We start from the raw sequence: 12424 nt of genomic DNA on the forward strand, positions 1-12424 counted from the left end.
GAATCCTGCTGACGTCTCTCCTCATCATGCAAGGCCTGGCCCCTATTGGGTGTGTAGTTGTGCAGAGCAGCAAAGAAAGGAGCTGGCCTTTTCGGCCCGCAGTACAGGGCATCACCCTATCCATACAGGCATTGGAGGAGTTCTTTCAGCATGTCAACCTCCTGCTCAATGGTGGCTCATGTAGCTCAGTGGCTGGCGTTGTATCTCTCCTCTGCAGCAGTGGTGGGGCCTCTCACTGGTGTCGGGAGTCACGTCTGCAAAGGCTGGCGCTTATCTCCAAGAAGCCACCCCTCCATCTGAGCCAGTTCAGTGAACAGTGGTGGCACCTGGGACTGGCGCAAGACCCAGATGTCATGGCAACTGCCTGAGAAGCGGTCACACGTTTGCTGCAAGCATCTGCAGTGATCACATACCAGCTCCACCTAGATTGAGAGGGCTCCTTTAATGTTGACGTCTGCCGGTGGTAGCCTGGTGGGAGGCCTGATAGCCAGATGAGTGCAGTCTATGAACATTACAGCCTATGGTTCTCCGGCAATGGTGCCAGAACCAATGGCCCTCTGGGCCTGGCTGTGAGAGTCCGTCCTGAAGCGGACATACTCACTGGCCCTCCAGTGCAGGGCATTGGTGACCTCCCTGATGCAGCGGTGCACTGTTAACTGTGTGATCCCACAAAGGTCTCTGGTGGGCCCCTAAAAAGCTGCAGAGGCATCAGGCTTGAGAACTACTGCCACTATGAGGAACAAAGACATCGGATGTCCACCAGAGCCCATGGGCTGCAGGTCATCCTTGAGCAGGGCACAGAGACGTGTCACCACCCTCTCTACATGCACAATCTCCTCTGACACTGGTGCTCTGACATCCGATGGCATGTCATGTGGGGCCTGTATGTGCACAGCAAACGTAATGTCGAGCTCCCCTTGAGGGCTGCTGTTCATGACCGGGGTCCTCTACGTAGATCACACCTGCCTGTTGATATTGCCTCTGGTGCATACGGATCCTCACGAGCAGAGGATCACACAATATAGGATGAGCCATACCTATTGCCATGTGATAAATAAAGTTGAAACCTGCATGTATTCGAAGATTCCTAACAGGATGTGGATTGGTGTTGACGGGTACATCAGCTGCTTTCCTGGATCAACTATGTGGCGTGTCATGGCATTGCCCATCTTGGCCAACACTCAGAGTGGCACAGCATGACCACATCAAGATCCTACCAGCTGAATCGATTGCCCCCACCATACATATAACTTTAATGCTCTCACCCTTTCTGGCACCCTCCCCACACACAGGGTTCCGAGTGGGCCATTGCCCCCTCACAAACACAGAGTGTGCACTGTTAATGGAGGGATGGTACACAGTACCTCCCTTCATGTCAGCAGAGCTTTCCCTCCAGTAATCCCAGACCCCCTCCCTTTAAGAATGCAGAGTGAGACCCCTGCAATGCCCCCCTCCCTCCTCCCTTCCAGTATGCAGAGTGAGACCCCTGCAATGCCCCCCTCCCTCCTCCCTTCCAGTATGCAGAGTGAGACCCCTGCAATGCCCCCCTCCCTCCTCCCTTTAGTAATGCAGAGTGAGACCCCTGAAAAAAAACTTATCTTCTGCCGTGAAACCTTCTGCCTCTGTGGACTCGCCTGTGGATTGGCTTTCCCAATCGTGAATGGGATGGCATACGACGACCACCGTTCATTGAAAAATCAGTAAGTGTCAGTGGTGAGATGGTGGGCTGCATAATCAGTAAAGGTAAGTACTGTTTACCATATGCTAATTGTGGTGCCGCTGCCGTGCGGCAGGGAGCCCCACCACGGTCCCCCTGCCGCTGGTAATTTGCGGTGGGCCATTCTCGACATCGGGGATCGAGGTGGGTCTCTCTCTGCAGCATTCCACCGGCCCGCACACTGCAACCCGTGCCGTCAATGGGCTGGTAAAATTCAGCCCACTATGTGTATTTGAAGGTTATCTACAAAAACTTAGTTCGGCTCCTAGAGGTGGGATCTTTAATTTTGTGTACTCAAGGAGTTGGAAGAAAGATGTTCAATAAATACATAACTGTATATGATTGCTGTTAGATTATTCGTTTTGCATTTTAATACTTCAAATCAGGACTTCTGGGATGCTTTATTATCTCTTCTACGGCTTATTGAGGAACAAGACAGTCCAGTGTGTAAAAGCAATTAACAAGCAGTGGCGCTTGCTGATTGTAAGTTTTTGTAGCACTGCCAGGTAAACAAAGATCTCGAAGGATAGGTGGACACTCTGAAAACTTTGGAGGGTTGAGATTCACCCACGATATCAAATAATCTGGGGTAAGAATATTTTTTTTTAAAGTGATACTAAGCTGTATGTAAAATTGTATTAAATGTCAATGCTAGAAATTGTTCGACATACCTTGTCAACATTAGTATATCTGGTTTGTTTTGCTTTGTAGGCTATTCGAGGTGCTGGCCATTACGTGTATGCTGATCAGAAGTCTTCAATCAAACAGTACTGCAGATTTGCACTTTCAGTACTGTATGTGTGTAGAGTCCTGACAGTGATCACACTATCCAAAGAACTTGGCCACAAACGAAGTGCTTGTGTGCGAAAGTTGTGGGGGTTGGGGGACTGCTGGGCATGCTGTCGGTGACGACATCAAGCTCTGATTCCCAACTCCATCTTCTGCATGATTCTGCAGGAATAACCTGCTCAGCTGCTGGAATGGAGCATGGAAGATCCAAGGTAGAGCACATTAGCACAACCTCTTTGATAAGATTAGCTTCATTAATTAGCGGTAGCCGAGTTGGGTTGGGCGCAGGAGAGAACCAGAGGACCCGGGCCTGGGTCGGGTTCGGGTTAGATGTGGTCAGGTCAGGCCTGGGTCGGGTTTACATTGTATACCCGAGCAGGCCTTTACCCCCAACACTGTGAGCCCTTATCTTGCCTATTAATCTTTTATGTGGCACCTTATCAAATGCCTTTTGGAAGTCCAGGTATACTACATCTACTGGTTCCCCTTTAGCTACTCTACTAGTTATATCCTCAAAAAATTCTAATAAATTTGTCAAACAGGATCTCACTTTAGTAAAACCATGCTGACTTGTTCTAATCATACTTTGCTTTCCCAAATGCATTGTTAAGACTTCTTTAATAATAGTTTTCAGCATCTTCCCAACGGCTGATGTTAGGCTAACTGGTCTGTAGTTCCCTGTTTTCTTTTTACCTACTTCCTTGAAAAGTGGTGTAACATTTACCAACTTCCAATCTGACAGGACCATTCCTGAATCTAAGGAATTCTGGAAAATCATAGCTACCATATCCACTATCTCTGCAGCTATCTCTTTTAGAACCCTAGGGTGTAGGCCATCTGGTCCCAGAGACTTGTCAGATTAGACTAATAGAAAATAGTAGCAATTCTGAGGATTGGGAGTGTTTGGAAACCAGCAAAAGGCCACCAAAAAGTTGATAAAAAGGGAAAATAATAGAATGAGAGTAAACTAGCCAGCAATATAAAAACAGATTCTAAGAGCTTTTATAAGTACATAGATAGGAAGAGAATAGCTAAAGTAGATGTTGGTCCACTAGAGGCAGAGACAGGAGAAATTATCATAGGGAATGACGTTTCTCCAATACTTTTTCTTGGCTGTTATCAGGTTCCTTAATTTCCTCACTCTTTTTAGCCCCTAGGTTACTGCCTATTTCTGGTATGAAACTTGTGTCTTCTACTGTGAAGACAGACACACAATATTTGTTCAATGCCTCTGCCATTTCCTTGTTGCCCAGGATGATTTCTCCTGTCTCTGCCTCGAAGGGACCAACATCTACTTTAGCTACTCTCTTCCTTTTTATGTACTTATAAAAACTCTTACAATCTGTTTTTATATTGCTGGCTAGTTTACTCTCATAAACTTTTTTTTCCTTTTTATCAGCTTTTTGGTGACAATTTGCTGGTTTCTAAAACACTCCCAATCCTCAGAATTGCTACTATTTTTGTTTAGGCTAATACTTTCCTTAACTTCCTGAGTGAGCCACAGATGGGTCTTTCTTGACGATTTTTGTTTTTGAATGGTATGTACTTTTGTTGAACCCTTTGAATTGTTTCTTTAAAAGTTTCCCACTGTTTATTTACCGCCATACCCTCCAGTCTAATTATCCAATTAACCTTAGCCAGTTCTCCCCTCATACTTTCGTAATTGGCTTTAAGTTTAAGATTCTTGTTTGTGATTGAAATGTGTCATTTTCAAACTTAACATGAAATTCAATGGTATTATTATCACTGTTTCCCAATGAATATTTTACTATGACATTGCTAATTAACACTGTTTCATTACACAATACGAAATCTAAGATAGCTTTATACCTGGGATTGCTGCAGTGTTCCAGTGAACATCAACGCAAGCTCGAGGAACAGCATCTCATCTACCGATTAGGCACACTACAACCTGCCAGACTGAACATTGAGTTCAATAATTTCAGAGCATGACAGCCCCCCATTTTACTTTCATTTTTAGTTATTTTTTCTTTTTTACATTTTTTACAATCTTTTTTTGCATTTATTTCATTTCATCTTAGTTTGTTCAGTTTGCTTACCCACTGTTTTTTTTCAGGTTTGCACTTGCTGCTGTTCAATATTCAGTCCATTAACACCTAATCTGTACTAATGCTTTGTCTTTCAACACACTATTAACATATTGTTTGCCTTTGCTCCATGACCTTTTGGTCAGCTATGTGGCCTTGTCCAATCTACACCTTCTCCTTTGTTATCTCTTGCCCCACCCCCACTTCACTTGCTTATAACCTGTGACTTTTCTAATATTTGTCAGTTCCGAAGAAGGGTCACTGACCCAAAACATTAACTCTGCTTCTCTTTTCACAGATGCTGCCAGACCTGCTGAGTGGTTCCAGCATTTCTTGTTGTTATTTATAGCTTTATACCTCGTCGGGTCTACAACATATTGCTCCAAGAAACTGTCACAAAAACATTCTACAAATACATCTTCTAGACTACTGTTGCCAATTTGATTGTCCCAGTCTAAATGCAGATTAAGGTCCCCCACAATTAATTCATTACCTGATATATGAGACACCAGATGGAAACCCAACTCTACATCTTACCGGTCCTCACCGAAGTGTGAGAATCTGAGCTGGTGCATGGTCTGCATGAGTCCCGTGAGGGTGCCCCCTCAGAGTGTGTGTCCTCCTGGACTACCTCCTGCAAAATACTTGATAGCCCTGTGAAAGATTAAAGACATGAATTAGAATTGTCACGGTAAGAATGTTTTAAGTGAACAGTATGCACATGACCATATATTGCTGCTGACAGCAAGTCAACACGAGTGATTGTTGTATGCCATGTGACTGTCTGATATTTAATTGTCACCAGGTAGCTGGCAGGTCCCATCTCTCCATCTCCGATGGCCATGCACACCAAGACTTCAGTGATCTCTAGCGACTCCTCCTCTGCGGATGTTAGTAGTGAGATTGCTAGATTACCTCTTGTTCTGTGCCTCTCCCTGGTGTTCTGTGATCTCCTGCAATGAGGGAAAGAAGAGACCTATGAGTGAGAATAATGGAATATGTTGAACTGATGAAGAGCATTTGTTGAGGGTAACTATGAAGGAGAAGCATTACATTGCATTAAGATGAGGGTGTTAGTGGGGGGTGTACTGATAAGGATATAAGGAAGTACATAGACAGAGAGGGATGGGTGAACTTGCAAGGAGTGATCATAGATCACAGAAAGAATTGTTACAGCACAGAAGGAGGTCATTCAGCCCATCATGTCTGCACCAACTCACCTAATGAGCATTTTATCTAGTTCCACTCCTCCACCTTCTCCACGTAACCCTGCATCTTCTTCCTTTTCATATAACAGTCTAATTCCCTTCTGAATACTTTAATTGAACCTGCCTGCACCATACTCTCAGGCAGTGCATTCAGACCTTAACCACTCGCTGCGTGAAAAAAATTTTCCTCATCTCACCTTTGCTTCTTTTACCAATTACTTTAAATCTGTGTCCTCTCGTTTTCGATCCTTTCATGAATGGGAACAGTTTCTGTCTATCTACTCTGTCTAGACACCTCATGATGAGCAGGGGTAGGCTTGAAAAGGCAGAGGGAAGGTCTTGGGTGATACACAAATCAGGATGCAGTTGAACGTGCCAGTGTACTCACTTTTCCTGTCCGCATGATTGGTCATTAAACTGCTTTTGGCACAGAATCCAGGAACGTGGCACCACAAACCCACTGTTCACCCCCTGAGCAACTTCTAAACACACTTTCTTGCTTTCTGTGTCAGGCTTCTTCCTTGTATTCATAGAGAAGAGTATCTCCCTGTGGGACCTTACAGACTGCAGCATCCGATCTAGGGAGGCATCAGTAAAGCAATGTGCACATTTTGCATGTTTGGACTCCCTTAGGACAGTTACTTTCTTTGTTCCCTCGCCTCCAGTACCCATCAACTGTACTTTTTGCATTGTCCCTTTAAATAGTGGAGTTGAAATCTACACATGCAGGTCCCCATCAAACCTTCTCACTCTAATTGGTCAAATGTAAATACTGTGGCTGGGTTAAAAAGCTACTGACGTACATACTGCACTTATTTCCAGTTTCCTGTGTGCTACCAGGCCCTTCCCCCATTTCCAATGCATCATCACAATAAAATTCCCCCTCCGCCATGTCTCCATTAGTCGAGATGTCTGAATTATTATTTATTATTTATTAGAGTTCTTTGAGAAAATATCAAGCAACATGGATAAAGGAGAACCTATGGATATGGTGTACTTGGATTTCCAGAAGGCATCTGACAAGGTGCCACAACATAGTTACCAAAAAAAATAAGGGCTTATGGTATAGGGAGTAACATATTAGCCTGGATAGAGGATTAGCTAGCTAACAGGAAACAGAGAGTAGGCATAAATGTGTCATTTTCTGGTTGGCACGATGTAACTAATGGAGTGCCCCAGGGATCAGTGCTGGGGCCTAACTATTTACAATCTATATCAATGATTTGGACGAAGGGACAAAAGATATGGTTGCTAAATTTGCTGATGATACAAAAGTAGGTAAGAGAGTTATTTGTGAAGAGGACATAGGGGGCTGAATTTTACAGACCCACGACGTTGGGGTCGTAGCGGGGGCCAGAAAATGCCTCCGGGAGGGCCCAGCCCAATATTGCCAGCAGCCAGGGCTTGTGGCAACACCCACCCCCCCCCGCCGCTTGGCGAGGGGAGCTAAATGTAAATATGTAAAATAATTTAAATGAATGAATAAATTACATTCCCGGTCCCACCATCCGTCCCGGAGCGATATTAGTGCCGGTGGCTGGCATTCCCGCACCTTTGGACCCCCATCCGGAGGTCTGAGGTGAAACATTGGTGGGGAGTGGGGAGCAGGTAAGTTTTTCAGTGCGGAAGGTGGGGGAGCAGCGTCAGAGTCATTTCATTGGTGTCGGGGATGGTGGGAAGGAGTAATGTTTAAAGTTTGTGAACTTATTGGGGGAAGATCAGGTGCACAAGATAAGTGTTTTGATGGGGGGAGAGCAGGTAATTAATCCTATGGTTGTTGGGGGTGAGGGGGGTGGGAGAGGATCAGGATCAATTTATTTAATCTTTTAAAATCACTATCTCTTTAAATATTTAAATTGAAATGTAGGGTTTGGGGCCCTGCAGTGCCGGGGACAGACCACTTGCCACGTCATCGGTGTGGGCTGTCCGCCCCGGCTATTTAAATGAGCTGGAACGTTTAGTATGATGGAAGCTGCGTGATGTGCGGCCCACGCAGGCGGACCGCCATTGTTCATATCCACTGCCGTAGTAAATTTCAGCCCAAGGAGTCTGCAAAAGGATATAGATAGGTTAAGTGAGTGGCAAAGATTTGGCAGATGGAGTATGATGTGAGAAAGTGTGAACTTGTCCATTTTGGCTGAAAAAATAGAAAAGCAATATATTATTTAAATGGAGAGAGATTGCTGAGCGATCTGGGTGTCCTAGTACATGAAACACAAAAAGTTAGTATGCAGGTACGGCAAGTGATTAAGAAGGCAAATGTTGTCTTGTATTGCAAGGGGAATGGAATATAAAAGTGGAGATGTTTTGCTACAGTTGTACAGGGCATTGGTGAGACCACATCTAGAGTATTGTGTACAGTTTTGGTCTCCTTACTTGATAAAGGATATAATTGCATTGGAAGCAGTTGAGAGAAGGTTCACTTGACTGATTCCTGGGATGAAGGGGTTATCTTATGAGGAAAGGCTGGACAAGTTGGGTCTGTATCCATTGGAGTTTAGAAGAATGAGAGGTAATCTTATTGAAACATATAAGATTCTGAGGGGACTTGACAGAGTGGATGTTGAAAGGATGTTTCCCCTTGTGGGAGTGACTAAAACTAGAGGACACAGTTTAAAAATAAGGGATCACCCATTTAAGACAGAGATGAGGAGAAATGTTTTTCTCTCAGAGGGTCGTGAGTCTGTGTAACTCTGTTCCTCGGAGAGCTGTGGAGGCAGGGTCATTGAATGTTTTTAAGGCAGAGGTAGACAGATTCTTGACAAACAAGTGAGTCAAAGGATATCAGGGGTAGACAGGAAAGTGGAGAATGGCAGAGCAGGCTCGAGGGGTCAAATAGCCTACTCCTGCTCATAGTTCGTATGTATGCATACCTAGTCCTGTAACAGAACCACTATACTACCATACCCATATATCCATAAAGAGCGTGAATCATGAATATGCAAAGCCTTGAATCAATGAGCAAGACTCTGAGGTCAACGTTAACCAAAAACATATTAGTCTACAAACAATGTAATGTGCATAGTTCTGGTCTCCATATTACAAAAAGGATATAGAGGCACTGGAGAATATGTAAAACAGATTTACGAGGGTGATACTAAAATTGAGAGATTATAACTATCAGGAAAGATTGAAAGGCTGAGATACTTTGCTCTAGAAAAGAGAAGGCTGAGGGTCTTTAAATTATGAAGGGATTTAGTAGGGTAGATGTAGAGAAGATGTTTCCACTATCGGGGTGTCCAAAACTAGTGTCCATATATACTAGATAATCAGTAATAAATGCAAATCAGGAGACACTTTCTCTGCCACTGTACTTGCTTAAAATCTATTACATCGCTAACATTTTCCAGTTCTGACGAAAGGTCATCAACCTGAAACATTAACTCCATTTCCCTCTCTACAGATGCTACCTAACCTGCTGAGTATTTCCAGCATTCTCTTTTTATTTCAGATTTCCAGCATCTGCAGTACTTTGCTTTGTATTAAGGCGAAAGTTGTATCTGTTGACAGGGTTATGTAGTATAGTGGGAGGAGGCTCATGTGGAGCATAAACACTGGTTTAGACTAGGCGAATGGCTTGTATCAGTCCTGTAAGTTCTATGTAATAGGATAAAGTTTCCAATATGGGCACTACAGCATTGAGACCACAGAGGAGCAAACTTAATGCTTGACAATATTGCTTTAGGCCAGCCTTGCAGGATTTCCGGAGGTTGGGCCTAAGCATTTATTCAAAGCTAGCTCCCAGCCGAGATAAGGGCCTGGCATGTTTGGGGACAGGAGCCTGGAGGCAGCAGTGTTAGTGGAAACCTTTAATTGCTGCAGCCAAAATTTAACAGGATGTAGCCATTTAAAGATAAGTGGCCACATGAAAACGTTTAACCTTTCAAATGCTGTGGCTATTATAAATTATTTCTCAGCCTTTCCAATGGCCGTATGTTACAAAAAAACTATTTCCACGGAGAAGGGAAATAAATCCGAAGCTTCGAAATAGATTTTTTTGCTAAGAGATGATGTGGCACATCACCTGAACATACCGTTTGTTATCTGGTGAAGCAGAGATTCTTCTGCTTCAAGTGGGTGCAAGTCAGATTGCCTCAGTTAGGTCTGGTTGGGTTCGGGTCGGGTAGCCATGCTCTAGTGAGGGCTGAATTTTACCAGCCCTCGGGGGTCGTGGCAGGGGATCCTGGAATATTCTAGCAGGAGAGGCCCGCCACGGCCTCTGATGCCGTATATGTCCCGCCCCATTTTACCGGCGGCGGCAGGACCTCAGTGCAGCTCCCCGCCGCTCGGCGGTGGAACCCTAATTTAAATATGTTAAGCGCTACTTACCTTGACTGATTATCTGTCCTGCTGTTCGTCGGGCTGTTACATGCCGTCCCATTCACGAATGAGAGAAGCCGGCGGGACAGCAGAATAGGGAGCAATCGCAGACAGCGCAGGTCGGTCTCTGTAAACCGGGGCCTCAACTCTGCATACTGGAAGGGAGGTGGGAGGGGGGATGGCATTACTGGGGGCACAGCTCTGCTGGCATGAAGGGAGACATTGCGTACCCTTCCTCCATAAACGGTGTCTGCTCTGTGCCATTGTTTGTTTGTGTGAGTGAAGGAGCAATGGCAGTCTAGTCACCCTGTGTGTGGGGAGGTTGCCAGAAACAGTAGGAGTGTAAAGGTTATCTGGCTGGTGGGGGCAATTGATGCAGCTGGTAGCATCTTTATGTGGTCATGCTGTGCCACTCTTAGTGTGAGCTAAGTTGGGAAATGCCATGCCACGCCACATAGTTGATCCATGAAAGCACCTGATGTACCCATCAACAACAATGCCTGCCATGTTAGGAATCTTCGAATAAGCGAAGGACACAGCTTTATTTGTCACGTGGAGATGGGTCTGGCTCATCCCAGATTATGTGATCTGCTTCTCCTGAGTTTCCATATGCATCACAGGCCGAACCAACAGGCAAGAGCAGACCACGTAGAGGCCCCCGGTTGTGAGCAGCAGCCCCCCAAGGAGCTCGCCACTATAGAACGCCGTGCATCTAGAGGTTCTGCATGACATACCAGCGCATGTCAGAGGGCCAGTGTCAGAGGCAACTGTGGATGTAGAGAGAGGTGGTGACACATCTCTGTTCCCTGCTCTATGATGACCTGCAGCCCATGGGATTCAGTGGACATCCTATGCCTGTGGCCCTCATAGTGACAGCGGCTCTTAACCTTTACGCCTCTGCATCATTTCAGGGGCCCACCGGAGACTGTTGTGGGGTCACACAGTCAGCAACACACCACTGTATCAGGGAGGTCACCGATGCCCTGTACCAGAGGGCCAGTGAGTATGTCCGCTTCAGGACGGACTCTAACAGCCAGGCCCAGAGGGCCATTGGTTTCAACACCATTGCCGGATAACCAAAGGTGCAAGGGGTCATAGACTGCATCCATGGTAGCTAGGCAACCAGCTGCTGACATTAGTATTAAGGGATCCCTCTCAATCTAGGTGCAGCTGGTATGTGATCACTGGAGATGCTTCATGTAAATCTGTGCCCGCTTCTCAGGCAGCTGCCATAACACCTGGATCCTGCGCCAGTCCCAGCTGCCGCTGCTGTTCACTGACTGGCTCAGATGGAGGGGTGGCTTCTTGGAGATAAGGGCTACCCCTTTGCAGACATGGCTCCTGACACCAGTGAGAGATCCCACCACTGCTGCAGAGGAGAGATACAATGCCAGCCACGGAGCTACAAGAGCCACCATTGAGCAGGAGATCAGCATGCTGAAAATGCACTCCCACTGCCTGGATAGATCAGGTGGTGCCCTGTACGACAAGCTGCAAAGGGCAGCTCCTTTCTTTGCTGCTTGATGTGCTCTGCACAACTACGCACTCAATAGGGCCTGGCATGATGAGCAGGAATCCTCCTCGGACTATGGGGACGCTGAGGACTTACAACAGGAAAGGCACATGGGGGGGCAGATGGCACCAGGCTCCACCTTCAGGGTGAGCAGTGAGCTAGGGATGCATGGCAGCAGCTTATCAGACAAAGGCTCTCCGCTCCATCGGAGCCGCCATGAACTCTGCAAGCCACATAGCATCCTCGCTCACCTGCTGTGGAGCAGTCCACATCTGTAACATCTTTGTCTGAATCATTACAGGTAGCAGCAGACTGAGTCATTGTCCATGTTACTGCATCCGTGGACATGCACATGAGTAATACTGGCATGGCAATTGTTATTCCATACATTGGCAGTTCTGACAGGCCAATGATGTAATGGAAGGAGACACAATCGGTACATGCTGGCACACTTCATTCACACAGTAAAAGCAACACACATGTTAATAAAGAAGACGTAGAGATGGCACTTTTTACAGTGTTGTGTCACCCGTGCAGACCCATTTGTGTAACGGTGGTTTTTGGAAATGCTTGTGGGTGCTTCTTTGTGGTGCTACTTCTGTGCTCGCAGCCTGACTGGAGAAAGGCTGCTGATCTGATTGCCCTTTAGCTGTGGATGACTTTGGCAGTCGTACTTTATGCGCACAAGGCCTGGAGGGCCCTGGCTGGCTGGTGGAATGATTGTTCATCCTCTTCCAGCATTGGACCCTTTGACGCCGGACAGTCCCACAGCTATTCACCTCCTCTGCCACCTCCAGCCAGGCTGCCTTGCCAGGCGGGATGGCCTCTT

General features: G+C 46.1%; 1 long non-coding RNA gene across 2 annotated transcripts in view; it reads left to right on the forward strand.

The window, feature by feature from the left end:
* The window catches only part of LOC137383214 (uncharacterized), a 149479-nt gene that overhangs the window by 31174 nt on the left and 105881 nt on the right, over positions 1-12424 (forward strand). For both annotated transcript variants that reach the window (XR_010977356.1, XR_010977355.1), the window contains exon 3: positions 2215-2306. This is a non-coding gene — a long non-coding RNA (uncharacterized lncRNA). The remainder of the gene's footprint in view (positions 1-2214; positions 2307-12424) is intronic.

The sequence above is a fragment of the Heterodontus francisci genome, chromosome 24, assembly GCF_036365525.1.
Source record: "Heterodontus francisci isolate sHetFra1 chromosome 24, sHetFra1.hap1, whole genome shotgun sequence".
In the NCBI taxonomy this organism is placed as follows: Eukaryota; Metazoa; Chordata; class Chondrichthyes; order Heterodontiformes; family Heterodontidae; genus Heterodontus; species Heterodontus francisci.